The sequence below is a fragment of the Triturus cristatus genome, chromosome 2_1 (assembly GCF_964204655.1).
Source record: "Triturus cristatus chromosome 2_1, aTriCri1.1, whole genome shotgun sequence".
In the NCBI taxonomy this organism is placed as follows: domain Eukaryota; kingdom Metazoa; phylum Chordata; class Amphibia; order Caudata; family Salamandridae; genus Triturus; species Triturus cristatus.
Genome location: NC_140581.1, coordinates 848,495,172 through 848,514,855, shown reverse-complemented (window position 1 = coordinate 848,514,855; position 19,684 = coordinate 848,495,172). Strand labels below are relative to the sequence as shown.

Sequence of the window (19,684 nt, the reverse complement as noted above, 5' to 3'; positions counted from 1 at the left end):
TTTTAAAGTGAGAGCAGACTTGCCTTCCCTGCCTGCAGACCTGCCCGCACTGATTAGAGCAGGGAAAATACCGTGTCCAGGGGGTGGGCTCCACGGGACACAGTCTGTGAGCCGGCTGCAGGGGATGGGGTCTCAGGGCCTTAAGAGGCTCAGGGAGGAAGGCCAGCCTCCCGTTTAAGTTCAGTTCAGCCCCCTCCCCTTTTTTGTGTGTTATTTGGCTCTGGGGAATGAGGTTCCCAGGGCCTAATAAGGCTCTGGTAGAGGGGCTGTGCAGCCTTTTAATGAAATTCCACCCATGGGGTCCCCAGGGTCTAATAAGGCTTGAGGAGGGGTCTACGCGCCGCTTTCTCCTCATTTACAAATTGGCCCTGGGGGATGGGGTTGCACTTTTTTCATCTTTTTTTTTAACATTTTGCCATGGATTCTCTGTAAATTCTGGTAGGGTCATTCTGGGACATCAACATAAGGCCTAGTAGGTCAAGGCATGCCTACTATGCCCCTTATTTCTTTTTTTACCTTTTTTGTAAGGACTCAGGACTCAGGACTAAGTCCCGGGTCCTAAGATGACTGATGCCACATCCTGATTGATCTGGTGGCAGCCAAACATGTCTCAGCTTGAGGTTTTTCTGGTCAGCAGATCCTCCGCGGTGTGATATATGCAAAGTTTATGAACATTAATTGCTCGAAAACTACTGAATGGAATTACAGTGAATTACACAAAGCAGTCTTTCTGGACCAAGCTTTCTACCAGCCTTGTTGTACATCCGTTCAGCGGTTTGGGCTGTAAGCTGTGTCTAAGCTTCCAATGGAAAAATTAATAGAGAAAAAGTGCTTTGCGACCCCCTTTTTTCTCGTCCCCCACTTATAATCACCCTGAAACTATCCATGTGCAAACTAAGAAAAAAGTAGCAACGTTTTGTGGAGATTAGTCACCTAAGTTATTAGCAACACACAAATAGCATTTCCCATGTAATATATATTTTTCAATTAAAAAAAAAAAAAACGAAGGTTAAAGCTTAGTTTTAGTTAGGAAAACGTTTTCCCTATACAAACCAAGTTTAAACTACACAAACTTTAAAAATTCTAAAGTTACAGTTATAACTTTAAATTGCAATTTATCCACCACACCATCCAATTATTATAAGCAGCAGACCTTGTTACACACACTTTTCAGCTCACTAACCAGACAACACTAACTATAACTCGCCAATCTACCATGCACTGTGTTGTGACCAAGAATGTCGTTTGAGAACTTATAAGTGTTGTTATGAATGGTATGATTTCACATGCAATAAGTGATGTAGTATGCAAGGGTATAAATAGTGATTGGAAAAGGCATGAGTTATACTTAATATAGTGTGGCGAGTGAGGTGACAAAAATGTTTTCGGAGATGTGTGTGATCTGCAGTAATTTGAAGGTTGTGCATAAATTATAAATTGAAGTTATAATTATAACTTAACAATTTTCAATGTTTATGTATTTTAAGTTGAGCTTGTAAAGCAAGAATACATAAGGTATTTCTAGCTATAAATTTTCCTTAAACTTTGTTTTTTTCACTATATGTAAATGATTTTTATTTTTTTAGTAAAAATGTGTTTCAAATCGAAGTGTGGAGTGTCATTGATTGGAGTGTCATAAAGTGGAATGTAGTACAGTACAGTGAGGAAGCGTGTCATAGAGTCTAGTGTTGTAGAGTGGAGTATTGTAAAGTGGAGTATTGTAGAGTGAAATAGAGTGGAGTCGAGTACAGTGGAGTGACATAGGGCCAGATGTACTAATGTTTTTTGCAGGCACAAATGGGTTTCAGACTTGTTTGCGATCTCAAAAAACGTGTGGCCCATGTACTAATCCTATTTTGCGAGTCACAAATCAATATGCGACTCACAAAATAGGATTAGTGACTCGCTATTAGGAAGGGGCGTTCCAAAGGCGTCCCTTCCTAATAGTGTCTCCTGAAGCTATTTATGACTGTTTTGAGACCGCAATTGTGGTTGCAAAACAGTTGCAGTTTACCACCCTTCACAGAAGGGTGGTAAACCACTCGAAAAAAGGGAAGGGGTCCCCTGGGGACCCCTTCCCCTTTGTGAATGGCTCTCAAAATATTTTTAAGGGCAGGCAGTGGTCCCAGGGACCACTGCCTGCCCTTAAAAAAATGAAACTGAAAAGTTTGATTTTTTAAATGCATTACTTTTTCCTTTAAGGAAAAAGGGCTGCCTTTTTTAAAAAAAAGACTGCTTTATTTAAAAGCAATCCCAGACATGGTGGTCTGCTGACCCCAGCAGGCCACCATCCCTGGGAGTGCCAGCCATTCCCAATGGGGTCGTAAATTGCGACAGCCTCATTAATATGCATGAGACATGCAATTTGCGACCCCGTTGGGAATCACAAACCGTGTCTCAGACACTGTTGCGCATTCCAATTTGCGAGTCACAAATACGACGCAATTTGCGACTCACAAATTGGTGTGTCGTACATCTGGTCCATAGCGTACAGTGGAGTAAAGTGTCATAGTGGAGTGGCAAGGTGTGTCATATCGTGGAGTGGAGTGTCGTGGAGTAGAGTGGAGTGTCATGGAGTGGAGTGCCGTGTTGTACAGTGTAGTGCTGTGTCGAACAGCAGAGCTAAGTGTTGTACAGTGGAGAGGCGTGGACTGGAGTGTCATGAAATGGAGTGTGGTGGGGTGGAGTGTCATCGAGTAGAGTGTTGTAGGATGGCATAGAGTGTAGCAGAGTGTTTTAGAGTGAAGTGGAGTTCAGTGGACTATTATATTGTATAGGTCAGAGTTGTCAAATGTAGTGTCAAGCAGCAGAGTGGTGGAGAGTCTTGTACAGTGTAATGTTGTACAATGGAGTATCATTATTTGTGAGAACATAGTGCATGATAGAGTGGCATGTTATAGTTAGTGGTGTCTAGTTAGGGAGCTGAAAAGAGTGTGTAACAAGTACCACTATTTAGAATAATTTGAAGGTGGTGGATACATTTTTAAAGTTTGTATAGTTTAAACTTAGTTTGTATAGGGAAAATATGTTTTCCTAACTATCACTAAGCTTTAACATTTGTTTTCACATTGAATTTCATTGGTTTTTAAAAATTCTTAATAAAAATGTGTTTCAAATCGTAGAGTCCAGTGTGGCAAGTGCAGAGTTATGTGGAGTGTCGTACAGTACAGTGGAGGAGAGTGTTGTAAAGTCTTTTGTTATAGACTGGAGTATTGGTAGATTGGAATCGAGTAGAGTAGAGTGTAGTAGCATACCGTACAGTGTAGTAAAGTGTAGTGGCATGGTATCTCTTATAGTGGAGTTAAGTATCATAGACTGGAGCAGCAAGTTGTACAGTGGAATTGTGTGTCAAACAGTAGAGTAGGGTGTTGTAGACTGTCAGAGTGGAGTAGAGTGTTTTAGAGTGCAATAGGGTGAAGTAGATTGTCACTGAGGGGAGCGTTGTGTCATATAGTGGAGTGTCGCATCGTACAGAGAAGTTCAATGGCATAATGTCCAGTGTCATACAGTGTAGTACAGTGGTGTAGAGTGGAGGGGCACAGAGAGGAGTAGAGTGTCATAGAATGGCATAGACGGTAGTACAGTGATGTAGACTGTAGTTGCATACAGTGGAGTAGACTGTAACAATGGAGCGGTGTAGAGTAGAGTATAGTACAGTGGCATAGAGTGGGATTAAGTTTAGTAGAGTGGAGTATAGTGGAGTACACTTGAGTAGGAGAGTGGAGTCAAGTTTCAGAGTGGAGTGGCGTGTTGTAGATTATAGTGGAGTGGAGTAGAGTGGCTTGGCATACAGTAGAATAAAGTGTCATAAATTTGAGTGCTGTGTTGTACAGTAGAGTGCAGTGTGGTGTCATACAGTATTGGAAAGTGATGTAGACTACAGTAGAGTAGAGTGGCATACAGTGTCGTTGATGTTTGTAGAGTGGAGTAGTGTACATTACAGTATTATAGAGTGTGGTAGAGTGGATTGGCATACGGTGTTATAGAGTACAATGCCATTGAGTAGCATACAGTGGAGTGGAGTACTGTGTCAGAATAGAGTGGAGTAAAGTGGGGTGCAGTAAAACAACACCAAAGTGAGAGTCTGGCCAAAGGAACAATGAGGCAAAAGGCGGGCAAAAATCTGGCTGTTTAGGGGCCGACAGATAGAATGAGATCTGGGCTTGGGACGTGGGACTGGAAACCTGGGATGGAGGCGGAGGAATGCAGGGTCCCCCGGGGCAGACCTGTAACACCTTGCAATCTTTCTCTTCACTGGAGGGCAAGAACATGGCTTCACCTAGGTGCCCAACAGAGCATCAGTGAAAACCTCGTTACAGGGGAGGAGAGACTCCTGAGTAGCCTATCATGGGTGAAGGACCACAGTTAATACATTTGTCACAAACTCCGTGGTAGCAGTATGAGGTCCAAAACCTTTGCAGGACAGACCAGACGTAGAGCTGCAAAATGCCACCTAACAACGTGTGAGGGATCCAGTCTGGCTTCTGGGGAAATTCACAAAGTGAGGAATCTGCAGTTAGAAGTATCCATCAGAAGGTATTGTTTTCATGCCCCCTGATTGCTCTACGTCTTTGATGTGCTCTTCTGATACAGTTTTGGTTCTTCAATTCAATGTTTTACATACATTTATTTTGTTGTTTGACATGTCGAATTGTACTTTCTACTAGGAAGGGAGGTGTTAGGTTTTGCAGCCGGGGCAGTTAGTTTATCAGATTACTTACAAACTTTCTGCTGTGCCCCTTAAACTTACATTCCCATTATTCCTGGCTACAGACCCTGTCTTGTCACTCATTCATTAAAACATATTAACACTACGAAACCTAAGCTGCGTGGCTTGTGACTGCATTTGTACCTTCTAAAATACATTACAGTCGTGTTCCTTCTGCCTCTTCTGCAAATCGTTTTGTAATTATACCAACGATTCTTTATCATGTTGCTGTAAGAAAACATTTAACCTACAAATAATCTCTGAGATGAACAATCGCCCACTGCTGCTGCAGATTCCCACTCAATAACATGAAAGAATTGCAATGCGACTCTTAAACAGGTGTGAAAAACAACACCAATAATTACTGAAGCCTGGGGACTCTGTATGAATCCTGCCTCTTTCGCAGATTCCTTTTAATTGGAGCCTTGCCAGCTAGGATAATTTCAGAGTGGGATGTTGAGTCCCCAAGGGCTCTTCAGTAATTTGAGGCAACTAGGAAGTCTTTTGCTCCCATATATTTCTATGCAGATGTACCTTACCACATCTGCTCAGGAAATTTAAAAAAGAATGCCTCAAGTTACAAGCGAGAACCCTGTTCTCTATCCGCAAATGTCACGTGCATGGATTGTAAGGTCATCTGTCCAACTGATGTATCATGACTAAGTCCAATGGACACTGCATGGATATCCCCTTAGGACAAGTGGTCATCTATCTGCTCAGAAGTCTCGATCAAGACTGGCAACATGATAAACATATTGCATAAGATCACAAGGCAGATGTACAGAAAGACAGAACAGACAGTTTCATCCTTAGAAATACATCATGGAAAATATTTCAACTTTCGTGGGGAATAACGTATTTTTGCCTGTACATCAGATCATTTCTGTGCCCTTGAAAACGGAACGGCTGGCCCCACCCTCACTTCGTAGTGTTGTTTTCTCCAGATCGTAAGACAATACTCTGGAGGGCATTCATCACGAGAGGTTGCGAAGCAGCTGTGATTAGCGCTGAATTAAAACTGCCATAGAGCACCAAATGTCAGGTGTAGCTCGCCCCTGTAGGTTTTCCCTGCGTCCACGTCGCCACATGGTCTGTCTCGGGAGGCACACAGCCCAGCAAGTGTCCTCCTACTCGAGTATTGGAAATATGCCCCTCATAAAGGTGGGTAAAGAGAGGTAAAATCTCAGTATTGCCTCCCAGGGAGGCGTTCTCATCAAACATCTCACAGTTTAGGACAACACTGCGGCACTCTAACACTCCAACAATAATTCTAGGGAACACTATTTAGGGTATTAAATTGAGAAACAGCAACGATGGCCACAAAATGATGTGCCTCAGATAAAGAAAGGTACTTTTATTTCTAAAAAAACGGGGCGCTACACATGTAGAGCAAATGACCAGGGAAAGCTCGCAAACATGTTCCCTGGGTGAGAGCTAATGCACTTTCAGCTCTACTTCGGCGGCAATAATGAGCTTGAGTGCAACATGAATTACACGCTGGAACTGTACTTTATCAAATTGATGTAATGAGTCACTTTCAGGGAACAAAAATGGAAGGGAGGTGGAACTGCAAGTCATAACAAAACCTGCATTCTTGTGTTTGCAGACAAAAGTCATTGGTAATGGCTTGCCAGGTAGTGTAGTTTATGAAGCATTGTGCTGTGAAAACTTGACTTCCATGATTGAATCCCATTTCTGAAATGTGTTCACTCTGCAACCTTCAGCACATCACTTAACCTTCCTGTCTGAAAGCCTCCTAGACATTCTCTATGCACTCTATTCTTCCCATTGCCTTGCAGCCAGAGTCCAAACGCGGAGGATGCTGCTACTTGTGCCTCATGAACTGCTTAGAGAGTGAGTTGTCTCTATGATAGGTGCTGCCATGTATAAAGCCAATGACTTTATTTCGCTCGAGTGGATTCAGCAAGGAATCCTTCCGCGTTGTGACTATAGCAACAGGTCCGTTATTAGATCAGATAGTCCTTGCTCATCTTGGTGTCCCTGACTGAGGGACATACTCAGGGTTACAAATTAGGACCAAATTATGCAGCAGGGTTGACTGAATCCAGAAAAGAAAAATTATGAAACATAATGTGCCATAATCTGTGCCAGTATTGTTTCACTATTTTTTATATTTAAACAGACATTAAAACTGTCCGGGCAAAGGCTTCACCTCATTAGTACCAGATTCACACCTGACTACAGCAAGCAGCAACTTTGGTCCAAAGTCACATATATGTGAAAAATATCTTGATTTGCGCTTCAGCAGTGATGAGGATGCGGTCAGTGTTCATATGCAGGTTCAGCGATACTTCAGCTATTAGCTATCTAAAGAAATAGAAACTGTACAATTCACACGGCATGCAAATTCGAAAAATTGCTGGCATGCTTACAATTAACCTTTACAAATAATGTGGCACTGCACAGCACCAAATGTGGTGTTTTACAGTAACCTCTGATACACCTGAGCTAGAAACTTTTTTGTTGAAAGGTGCCGAGTCTGCAGCAGGTCGTGGCATGTTTGGCAAGTGCTTTAAAGCCATAATTGGTCAGAACACGCAGTACCTAGTGAATAACATAATTCCAATGGCTCTGGACAGATTCAAATTGCATTCATGGCTTGAGTTCCACACGCACCACAATTACAATCCGTAATGAATGGGAGAGAAGGTGCTGTTTCACCACGCCCCTTACACATCCGAGCAAGTGTGCGAATGGAGTCATTAGGGCAACATAAGAGTAGCAAGGAAATCTGCTGCTTCATGTAATTAGAGCTAAGTCTCTTAATTAAGAATAGATTTGTATTATGTTTCAAAGCCCTCTTCGAGGGTGTTAACTAGTCCATTAGATGATGCTATCAGCTGTGTGATGTCTCAATATTGTTAAATGGATCCATCACTTAAAATACTAGAGCTGGCAAGGATCCCAGGGCTAGGTATAGCAATTGAGAGACATCATTGAGACTTCATGAAGACCTAAGCCACTTCATAAACAATGACAGGCAAGCGAAAGAAGAACCAATATCTTTTATACTGCACGGTGAAAAAAACATTGGAATATCACAATGTTAGTATGGACCAGCATCCACACTGAGCAGTGTGGAATACATGCTGCTATATCTGAATACACTAATACATTCATGAGAGAAAGGGAGGTGCATTGGAATGACTAATTGAGCAAAACAAAGCACAGCATTTCAGTTAAGAACTAATTTGTTCACATTCACAATGGATGGTCGGATATTTCCTAATTGTACCTGTTTTATACACTTTCTTTCTACAAGCGCAGCTCCTAGATTCCTATAAATATACCCATTAAAGAGCAATAGACGGCGGCAGAAGAAAAATAAAACATGAATTTTCGGATAATCCAGTATCAGAGAATTGTATAGTCTTCTGTCACTGTGCACATGACACACAACTGCACCTCACGGTGTCTTACCTTAAAGGTATTCATTGAACCAAAATCCCATTAACAATCAGGACCACCACAGCCTTGCTCCAGTTTAGTAAAGTAGTGTAGAGACAATTCTTTAAAGAACACTTCATGACGAAGACGTAAAAGTCTATTTCCACTGTCCGAGATCAGCTGCCATCTAATCTCGTTAAAATGATCTTTGCCTTGAATGAATGATCAATCCATGAAATGTGGATAAATATAATTTAATAGTACAGTTAAGAAAGGAACCAACGCTACTCCACTGTAAACCTAGACTGATCAGTTTCCCAACTGTAATGCACAGAATCCTCACCCCCCAACCTTCCATAACAGCTCCAGTGGAAGGTTCACATTAAAGGTATAATATAGAGCATCAAATAATAAGAACAATTGCAATAGTGGTCATATTTCACCAAACTGGTTTATCAATCATTTCTATTCCTGAGGATGCTAACTCCCAGAGGTCCTACTGCCTGCCCATTGCCTGCCTTGATACATTCAAATTAGGCATAAAAACAAGGGAGAGCACAACCAATTGATTAATAGCTGTTGTATCCTATTATCGCATGATTTATATATTGTACTTTAGGTGATGATCACACAGAATGTCCATATTCAGTCCATCTGAAACTAAAAAAAGGCCGTCTAACACATAGGTATTTGCAGTCCTTTATTCTTCTATCTTCTCTTCACATATGATCAAAATAGATGTCAGCCCAGCCAACGCGTTTTGTCCCAAACATGGGACTTCATCAGATGGCCATTTCTTTATTTGGCAAGTGTTTCAGGTGAGCTATGAAGATACGGGCATATACGAAAATTCATGTTTAAACTGGTTTATAAGAAAGATGCCTGGACATAATTAATACAGTTCATTTTTAATCACTGCAACAAAAAACAAGCATTTGCAATGCAATAGGTCTCACATTGACAAGAGTTTGAGCTATTGGCATTGTAAATCACAATGCCTTTTATTTATGTGTTGTTTTTAAAGCAGATAAATAAAAGGCATTGTCATTTACAATGCCAATAGCTTAAACTCTTGCATTAGACCTATTGCATGGCAAATGCGTTCGGCGCCTGTGCCATAAAGAATTTTTTTCAAAAGCATTAGGAGAGAGCGTTTCCTGCCTGCAAGCTATTTGAGAAAATTGTGCTCAGAGGCTGTAATTAAGGTCTACCGTGTAACAACACACGTAGCAGGGGGTGTCCTCATGGGAGGCTACAAAATGAGACAAGTCAGTACTATGGAAGGACTTCTAAGCCTATTGACCAATGAAAAGCCACAGTTTACAGTGAACTATGACACAAGCCAATGCAATATATGGGTGGAGCTTCAAGTCCATACCTGAATACAGCATGTCTTGTAGAGCAGCAAATGCGCTGCCCATGCTTGACCTAAAAAAGCATTTACCCTGATGAAGTACCATGTTGGGAACGAAGCACAATGGCTGGGCTGACATATTTTTTTGTCATATGTGAAGAGAAGATGTAAAAAAAAGGATTGAAAATACTTGTGTATTGGGTAGCCTTTTTTAGTTTCAGATGGTCTAAATATGGACATTCTGTGTGACCATCACCTAAAGTACAATATATAAATCATGTGATCTAGGGTACAACTATTAATCAATAGGTTGTGCTATCCCTTGCTTTTACGGTATAATATACAGCATCTTATGTTCTGGGCTCCAACAGATGTGGATAGAGACCAGGTAGAATACTATGCGATTCACTCATGGACTGGTTTATAGATATTGATCATGCAAGTATCCTCATTAATCTAATTTAACAAAGGTTCAAGAATTCTAGAATCTGGTAAACAAAGGAAATCAAGACAGAAATGTCACTGTCGCAATCTACCAAAATAAGAGACACATGACTTGGCTTTAGCTACAAATAATTCAAATTCTCAGTGGAGCATTACAAAGAACTAATGAAATTGACCAGAAATCATACTACTCTCAATGAATCTCTTCAGGATGGTTTAATGGAGTCAAGTAATTGCTTGCCACCCTTTCTATAATCACCTCAGTCGCAATCTAACTGGAACTGTGTGGAAAGCTCCAATATTTTCCTAATAAGAGAGCTTAGAAAATTCAGGACCATCTCAAACACTGCGGTTCCTTTGCCATATTCCTTGGCACTACTTTCTCACATATATTGCATTGGTATAAAGCAAACACACAAGCTCTTTGCTGATAATAAATTAGGCTTGGCTCTCCACCAGTATTTGTTCGTCGTAGTCAAGAGGGCAGGCTATAAGTCGATTTCTCTTGTGATCCAATCCTTCTCAACAAGGGGGTTCTTTTTCACCTATAGTAGTAATAAATACATAAAGAGCATTGTTCAAGAATCCTTCAGTGCACAAGGATTATTGTCTTGTAGCCCATTTTACAGCTCTATTTGGAAGTAAAATGTGGCGTAAGAAGACACCCAAGGACAATTTTCTACCTTGAGTCCACTGATTACCTGGATTGTCCACAGGTAACAGAGGAACAAAGTCAGTACTGGTGTCTGTTTTTGAAGAAATGAGGAGGGAGATTGATGATGGGACTCTAAGTATACGATTTTATTAGTCCCATCACAAGCATCATTGACCAAATTGCATCTTTACCATTGTTGGTCATATTTTCTGGTTGTGTGCCTCTCAACAGCAGTTAGACGTGATATGTCCCAAAAGCGGTTCAAGACATTCCTGGTGGAGGGCGTGCAGGCTCGCTGAACTTGTCCCAGTGTAATTTTCAGACACAGGACACGTTCAGCAGCTCCTGCAGTTGTCTGCTTTCCATTTCCAGCAGCAACGTGAAGGCAGCGAGGAGTGGGGTGCGAGGTTTCACCTCCAGCTGTGCTAAAGATAAAGGTAGAAGATAAGGGGCCATCAGGCCTCCTTTTGATCGAGTATTGTACTGGAGGCGGCATGGAACCTCACACTTACATGCAAATGTAACGCAGAGGAAACAAAAGCACACAGCTTGTTATCTCTTCACAGGTACTAAAGAGATGCATGCTTTTTACTTTGTTAAGTCCCTGTGTATAAGTGCGTGCATGCACAGTAAGAATGTCAGATGGGTTTGTCTGTCCCAGAATTTACACAAACAACAATTTAAATAGCACTATTTTATTTCTTTTATAGTGTTACTCAACCCAATGCAGAGTGTTAGAGCGCTGTACATAACATACACATTACCCATTCAAAATAAATCACGTAACTTTGCAAATCAATGTACAAGATGTGTTACATGAGACAGTCAGGGTTACAAGGTGTAGGAGTCAAATGCCCTTCATAGCTCACTGTGGTCTACTAGAAGGATTACAATTTATGAATTGCAAGTAACAAAAGGCTCTCTGTGTTCAAAGAAGTAATCCACTTACCCATCTACATAAAATAAAAATCTGTGATCTGCATGTTACATGATGGACTTTGCTTTGCAGTAGACAGCCTTTTTTTAACATATTTTATTGCATTTTAAGTTGATAAATGTTATAGCATACACATATCAAAGCACTGTTGCATAATGTTGTGGTACACATATGCTCACAACATTGTATAAGATGCACCCCATGTGTGTTGTGATATCATGAATAACAAACCTGAAGAAGGTAGCAATAAAATAGAGGTTCAACAATCCCCAAACGCTCCGTCCTCACCACCCACCCCCAAGAACAGTGGGTGATTCTGTTTTGCAGGAGACAACTTAATTTTCTATACTCCTTTGATTCAAATTTGGGACTGCACAAAACACAGATCTCTCCAAAAAATGCGTTAACCTCCAAAGTTATCTCACCATTATTATCATTCCTTGAGATTTACCTCCGCAGCAGATGCCTCACCATAAAATATTTTAAAATGCAGACTTTGCATCCAATTAAGCAGAACAGATCTACTACCATGCTTTTCCTTCTTGCCAATTTCTTTGTGGCAGGGTTTTAAAAAAAGTATTAGTTGAGGCCCAGATTATGCGTCAGGTTTGCGCCACTTTTCTAGCACAACCCGACTCTAAATCTCATTTGTTAAATATCATAATGCACTTCAATTTACGCATGATACACCTGATAAACATGTGTGAGATCTTAGTACAAGGGAAGTTGGTACTGAAAAAAGATAAGGTTATCCTTAAAGATCTTCCCTCACTATTCTGTAATTAAAGGTTTTTCAATCACAAAAAATAGCAAGAGCAAGTCTTGTACTTGATAACATTTAAAATAACAATTGCTCCACGTCAGGAATACCAATACATATTTGATACTGCTGAAAAGGGGGCTCTTAAATACTTAACCATTACCAAGGAGGGAGGACTAGGAGAGTTCAATGGAGACTACGGTCCTGTGTTTGATGTTTCTCTGCTGGCTTTAAATCTAATTAAAAAATGTTTTAAACAATTAACAAAGAAAACTAAACTGAATTGGGAAATGGGGTCCTTTCCTTTTCTGATCCTTAAGATATGATGGTGGTGCTATGCAGCCTATCTCGGACACTCAATTTCGGGGAGGGCGAAGGTCAAACAGTCTTTGTTCTGATTCAAGTTTCTGAAAAAGCCTTCTAGGTCGTGCACTTGTAGCGCAATATATTCAATAATTTGGCTTTTGGAAGAGTACTTGCTAGAAGAGAACTATCTAAGTAAACACAGCGTGAACGCGAGATTCAGGCATATTATTGGCACTTGGCTGCAAAATCCCATTCTTTTTCTTAGAACACCTTTGACAAACAGAACATCTACCAACTGATTGTATACACTTCATTTCAAATGACAAAAATAGAGGATTATATTCTTTTAATGGCATAATCATATCTGAGGGTAAAAATGCAAGATAATTACATCGTTCAACCTTTACACGTAATCCGCGTTAATTAGGGTAGATTAAATACTGTATGCTAGCCTCCTTCCCCTAGGAAAGTGCTGATTGACAAACAAAAAAATATGCATTTCCCAATTAGCAACCAGATGGATGATAACACATTAGAATTTGTTTTAAGTGCACTTTGATAATAAATTCAATTCATGACAGATGTTCCTTCAGCTATCAGTTTCTGCAGCAAATGCATGATGGTCCAAAGTCACGTATATGTGAAAAAGATCTCGATTTTAACTTCAGCAGTGATAAGGTTGCTGTCAGTGCTCATATACAGGTCCAGCAATACTTCAGCTATTAGCGAACTAAAGAACTAGAGATTGTACAATTCACAAGGCATGCAAATTCTAAAGCAAATTGCGCACATGCTTACGATACCACAGTACACTGGAGCCTTATGATGAACAGTCTTGCACTCTTTCTCCCTTAAGGGTCTTTAACTCGACTCTCAGTATACATATGTAATTCAGACTAGAACCACAGTATCAGTACAGTGTACACAATGTCACTTTGTATAAATGTGTCTGTGTTGTGGGGTGGGGTGGGGTGGGGTGGGGAGGTGGCCTCTGTCAGTCCAAAATGATTGCACATAAGTGAAAGAACCCCTCACAAAATTTTGGAGAAGGGCCTATCAATTTCCATTAAGCTGCTGGGTGGCGCTGTCTCTTGTGCAGCAGAGGTTAAATGTGTTTGTTACATCATTTAAGGGGGAATTCCAGCCTGATTTAGTGAAATTAAATAAATCAAATCTCGGTAAGTTCTCCGGGGATATATAGTGGGGACTCTTTTTTTTTTTTTTTTTTTTTTTTTAAATTTTATTGAACAATAAATCAATTACAAGCATGGGCCTACAACCACCAGGGCCGGCCGCTAGATTCAGAAAGGATCATACAGTTGTTAAGGCAATAGTCGGCTCCCGGGGCCCAGCCCCGTACATGGCTCCGGATAGTCCTAGGGAAGCAGGATACATAGGATTAACATAAATAACAAATAAAAACAAAAGGCGAGGCATAAGGGCAAAAAGTGTGGGTAAGGCTACATCCGGGGGACTCTACTTCAGACCTTCAAATAGCTATCAAGAGGGAGGAGTACTGATAGGTCGGGGGGGGGTCACGGGAGAGGAACGTCTATATTCGGTTGTTCCAAAAGTCGCAAGGAACCATCAAGGGTCAGGGGGACAAAGCAATATCGGTGTCCACTAGGGGGGGAGTACAGATACCCCCACGATACGCGTTCCATTGCCCCCAGATTCTACCCCATGCCCCCGGTTTACCACGAGCCACATACACAGTCTTCTCCCTGAACATGCACCAGTCCATGTTCTCCTTCCATACGGACACGGTGGGAGGCCGCTGGGAACCCCAAAGCTGCGCTATATCTCTCTTGGCAATCATGTTCCCCAGGGCCGCCCACCGAGTCTGAGCCGCGTTATAATCATTGGGCTCCCACACATTCAGGACACAGCGACGCACCTCCGGCAGAAGCGCCACCCCGGTGACCCGGCCCATGACCACATGAACCCGGCGCCAGTATTCCGCCACCTCGCGGCACTCCCAGAGGATATGGAGAAAGGTGGCACTGAGCCCACATCCCCGCTTACAGAGCCCGTCTTCAGAAAATCCCATCGAGACCAAACGGGGACCCGTCACATACACCCGGTGGAGAATCTTTAGCTGGACCAGGCGGAGACGGGCTGGAATGGCCACTTCCTTGGGGGACGACAGTGCGGACTGCCAGTCCTCGTCGTCCAGTTCCACCCCATCCCCTGTCCACGCCTCCCGAAGGCGCACCAAGAGGTCAGCCCGATTATTGATAAGTTTTTTATAAATTAAAGAGATAGTACTGTCGGGGACATGACCATCGAGTATGCGGTCCTCGAGAGGCGAAGAATCCGGGATCTTGGTCCCCTCTCCAAAAACCGAGAGCAGGGCATGCCGAACCTGGGCGTAGCGAAAGAACTCCCTTCCCGTAAGTTCGTATTCGCTCTGGAGCGCCGCGAATGTTTTAACCGCACCCTTAATCCATAGGTCTCCCACTCTACTAATACCAATCGTGTCCCAACGGTCAAACCCCTTCGTTGTCCAGAGGCTTCCCAGTCGATCGGAGGCAAACAGAGGAGTAGCACACGTTAATCGCCCACTCCAGCCCATGGCTACATTGGCCGCCTTCCAGATCCGTACCGCAATCTTAGTAGGGCCCGTAAGGGTCCGTCCAGCCGATCTGGAGTAAAGTGCCCTGTTATAGTTTCCGCCGGGAAGCAGGAATTTATCCATCCCATACGCCGGATTCAAGCCGGGCGCATACGTGGCATGGTTGATGGCCGATAACTGTGAGGCCCAATAATACCTGCGAATGTCGGGAAGCGCGATGCCCCCGTCGTACCAGGGGAGAGTAAGCTTTGCCAGAGCGATACGCGCCCGTCCGTCCCACACCAGTCTCCTCTGCAGGCTCTCCACCTCCCGAAAGTGGGACACACGAATGACATCGAAGGAGTTCTGAAGTGCATAGAGGAATCTGGGAAGGGACAGCATTTTAAACAGTGCCGCCCGACCCAGCGGGGACAAGGGCAGCTTACACCACCGAGCCGTGTCCTCCCTCAAACGCCGAAGTGGAAGCAGGAGATTCTGCTCATAGCGAGCCACCGGGTTCAACGAGACGTATATCCCCAGGTATTTGAAGCCGGACAGAGATAATTGGATCGGAAGCCGAGGCGGCAAGAGAGGAGGGTCACCGGAGATAGGATAGACACAGGATTTAGACCAGTTGATCGTTAGACCCGAATTTCTCCCAAAGGAAGTCAGAACATCAAAGAGAACATTAAGCGACCGCCGCGGCGAGGTGAGATACAGGAGAATATCGTCCGCATACAACGAGACCCGATCCTCGAAGCCCGGGGCCCACCGGATCCCTCTGATCGAGGGCTCCCAGCGGAGCCAAGCAGCGAGCGGCTCCAGGGCAAGAGCAAAGAGCAGAGGGGACAACGGGCACCCCTGCCTCGTACCCCTACCGAGAGCGAAGGGCCGAGAGACCCGCCCATTAACCACCACCTGAGCCATGGGTCCCGTGTAAAGAAGCTTCACCCAGCCAAGAAATCCTTCCCCAAAGCCGAATTTGGTCAAGACAGCCCAGAGGAATGGCCACTCGATGGTGTCAAAGGCCATCGTGGCGTCTAAAGAAACCAGCACGGCTGGTTCGGAGAGGTACTCCGCCCTGGCGAGGGCGCCGTGAAGACGCCGCAAGTTAAGGGCGGTGTTACGATGAGGGATGAAGCCGCATTGATCAGGATGAATCAGATCGCAGATGACGCTCAACAAACGATTGGCAAGGACTTTAGCCAGGATTTTAGGCTCTGCGTTTAGCAGTGAAATAGGCCTGTAGGAGGCACAGCGGTCTCGTGGCTTACCGTCCTTGGGGATCACGACTATCGTAGCCAGACGCTGGTCGTCAGGAAGGGAACCTGCCTCAAGGGACTCTTGAAACATACGACGGAGGAAGGGCGCGAGTTTATCCGGGCGCAACTTATATAATTCTATAGGCAGACCGTTGGGACCCATCGCCTTGCCCGAACGAAGGGACCGAATCGCAGTTGCTATTTCATCTACAGACAAGGGGGCGTCCAGCTGCTCACGGTCGTCGACGGACAGGCAAGGCAAAGCAATATCCCTCAGCAGAAGGCGAGAGTCTTCTTCATCCCTATCAGTCACCGGGGAGTACACGGCCCGGAGGTGGTCAGCGAAACATTCCACAATCTCACCAGGCTCAGTCACACACACTCCATCCGAGACACGCAGCTCCGGGACCACACGATTAACTCTCTCCTTCTTATCCAGCCACGCAATCAACTTTCCCGCCTTGTCTCCGGCATCATACAATCGACCCTGCTGCTCCCTATACATCGTTTTGGCAGCGTCAGTGACAAGAGACCTGTATTCAAACTGTTTCAGGCTGAGGGCATGTAGCCCGTCCGGAGTGACACCAGTCTCCAAGGCCGACTCCAGCCCCGAGATGTCAGTCTCCAGCTTCACCACTGCCTCACTCTTGAGCTTCTTAGCCACCACTATCTGGGAGAGGGCGTGTCCGCGGATTACGGTTTTAAAGGCTTCCCACAGGGACATTGCGGACGACACCGACCCCTCGTTTTCAAGGAAGTATTGGTCCATAGCCTTAACCAGGCTGTCGCGAGTCGTAGGGTCTCGCAGGTACCACGGGTTAATGGGAGCGATCCGCCCTGCAGATCGCGCCTCGGTGTCAAAGAGCAGCCACAACGGGGAATGGTCGGAGATACCTCGCGCCAGGTGCCTAACCTCTCGAATCCGACCAGTCTGCGCCGCGGGCATAAGGAAATAGTCTAACCTAGAAAGACTCCCATGCGCCCCAGAGTGAAAGGTGTACTGACATTGGGTCGGATGCATTAATCTCCAACTATCTACCAGGCCGAAGGTCTCAAACAGTCCACCAAGCCATGCCTGGGCAGCGGGGAGGGCCCTGGGTGGGTGACGATCCAGGTCACCCGAAACCACCGAATTAAAGTCCCCGCCCATAAGCAAAAGACTCTCCGGAAGTTCAAGCAGCATTCGACCCAGGTCCGCGAAGGTGGAGTTCTGGAGGCCCGGGGGGACGTAAACTGAGACCAGGGAAAGGGGCCGCCCCTCCCACCTGCCAGTCAGACACACATAGCGCCCTCTGTCATCCGAGACTACCCTAGTGATATCCAACGGAGGTGAGGATCGCAGGAGAATGCCCACCCCCCTGGAACCAGTTGTGTAACCAGAATGGGCCACGAGGCGGTATCCCCCCCTGTTCATTGCATGACAAACATTACCAACCAGATGCGTCTCCTGGATAAACACCACATCAGGAGTCAGACGACGCAAATACTGCAGTACTACACCCCGTTTGATACGGTCCCCCAACCCATTGACGTTCCATGACATCAGTCTCAACCCGTCCCCCCCCATCCCCTCCAATAGCTCAAAGGCCCCCCAGTCAGTAGCACAGTTCCCGAATCTGGACAAAAATCACTACCTCGCCCTGCAAACAAAAAACACACAGCAAAACAACCCCTCCTTCCCCCCAACCCCCCCCCCAAATCCAACTCCCCCCACCCTGCACCCCTGCGGGCCAAAAAACCCCCCCAACTTGCAGTGTGCCTGTCGCCCTACTAACCCCATTCTACGAAAAGACCCCGGAGGAGGAAAGGAACCCGTCCCCGCCCGCCCCCCACACAGGTCCTAGTGAGACAAAATAAACAAAAGAAGTAAAACCCAGCTGAACAGTGCAAAATGGCAAAACCAAGGACCAAAAGTCACTCCAAAGGGGACCCGTCACCTGCGGCGCCTGCAGAGGGCCCGGGACGGCCACCTCTGTCCGGCAGCGAGTCCAGCCAGTCACTCACGGCCACAGGAGAGTCAAAAAAGACAGTCCGATCCTCATGTTCCACTCGGAGTTTTGCAGGGTAGAGCATAGAGTACTTGAGGCCCAGTTCACGGAGGCGACGCTTCACCCCCTGGAATCCCATCCGCTGTTTCTGGACAAGTTGGGTAAAGTCCGGATAAAAGTTAATGGATGAGTTCTCATGACGAACCGGGCCGTGGACCCGTGAGGCCTGCAGAATCGCATCTCGGTCTCTATAGTGGAACAGTTTGGCCACAATAGGCCTCGGGGGGGCCCCCGGCCGTGGCCGACCGCCCGGAACTCGATGGGCCCGCTCCACGGCAAAGAACTTACTTAGGCCTGCAGGGGTCAACTGTTGGAGGATGAGTTCCTCGACCAGGAGGTCAACCGGGCGGTTGTCGGAGGACTCTGGTACGCCTATGACACGGATGTTGTTGCGTCGGGCCCGTCCCTCGAAGTCCTCCAGCCGCCGGGCCATCTGATCGTTGACCGCCCTGATGTCACCCAGCGCGGCCTGCAGGTCCGACACATCCGCACCAAGGGTGGAGGTCCGCGCATCAAGAGCCTGAACCCTCTCGTTAGTTTTGGAGAGATCTGCCCGGATTAAGGTGACATCGATTGCCACCGTGTCGATTTTACGGGCCAGGGCCTCGTATTGCGTGGCGATGGTTTCCCTGATGCCGTCAATGGCGCCCATGATGTCCTGCAGGGAAAGCTCCGGAGAGACGGTCGTGCCACCACCGGCGGCGTCCGGGGGGGGGCCGGTCGCTCCAGGGGACCCTCTGCCCTGAGTGTAGCGGTCCATGTTGTTGGCCTGGACCGGTCCCCCGCGGAGGGAGGCCTTAGTCTTACGCCCCTCGGGGCCCCCTTTGCCCCCCATGTGGTCACGGACACCGAAGAAGACCGCCGACCAAGAGTCGTAGGGGCAACGGCACCGCAAACCAGCGCCGCACCAGAGACCACAATATAGCGGTGCGGGGGGACCCAAGGCGATGGGCACACTAGTGGCAGGTGGAGACAAAGCCTCGCGCAGAGGCCAAGGAAACACCCCGCCACATCAAGTGCGTTCGCCGGCCAGCCCCCTGAAGTCCGAAAGTGAAACCGAAAGTGGTAGAGCGGCCACTGGCACCGCACTGCAGCCGCTGTTGTTCAATTACGACACGGCTCCACGGATCACCTTCGCCCCGGGCACCTCCGTCAGGTGGGTCCCAAAAGTTCGAACAACGACAAATCAGGATTCCCAGGTCCGATTCGAGTTCTGAAAAGAGATATGTGCTCAGCCGGTCTTCATCT

At 45.6% G+C, this 19,684-nt stretch overlaps 1 protein-coding gene across 4 annotated transcripts in view; it reads right to left on the bottom strand.

Annotated features, from left to right (window-relative positions):
* RFX3 (regulatory factor X3) overlaps positions 1-19,684 on the bottom strand; it is a 690,714-nt gene that overhangs the window by 174,530 nt on the left and 496,500 nt on the right. The window lies entirely within an intron of this gene.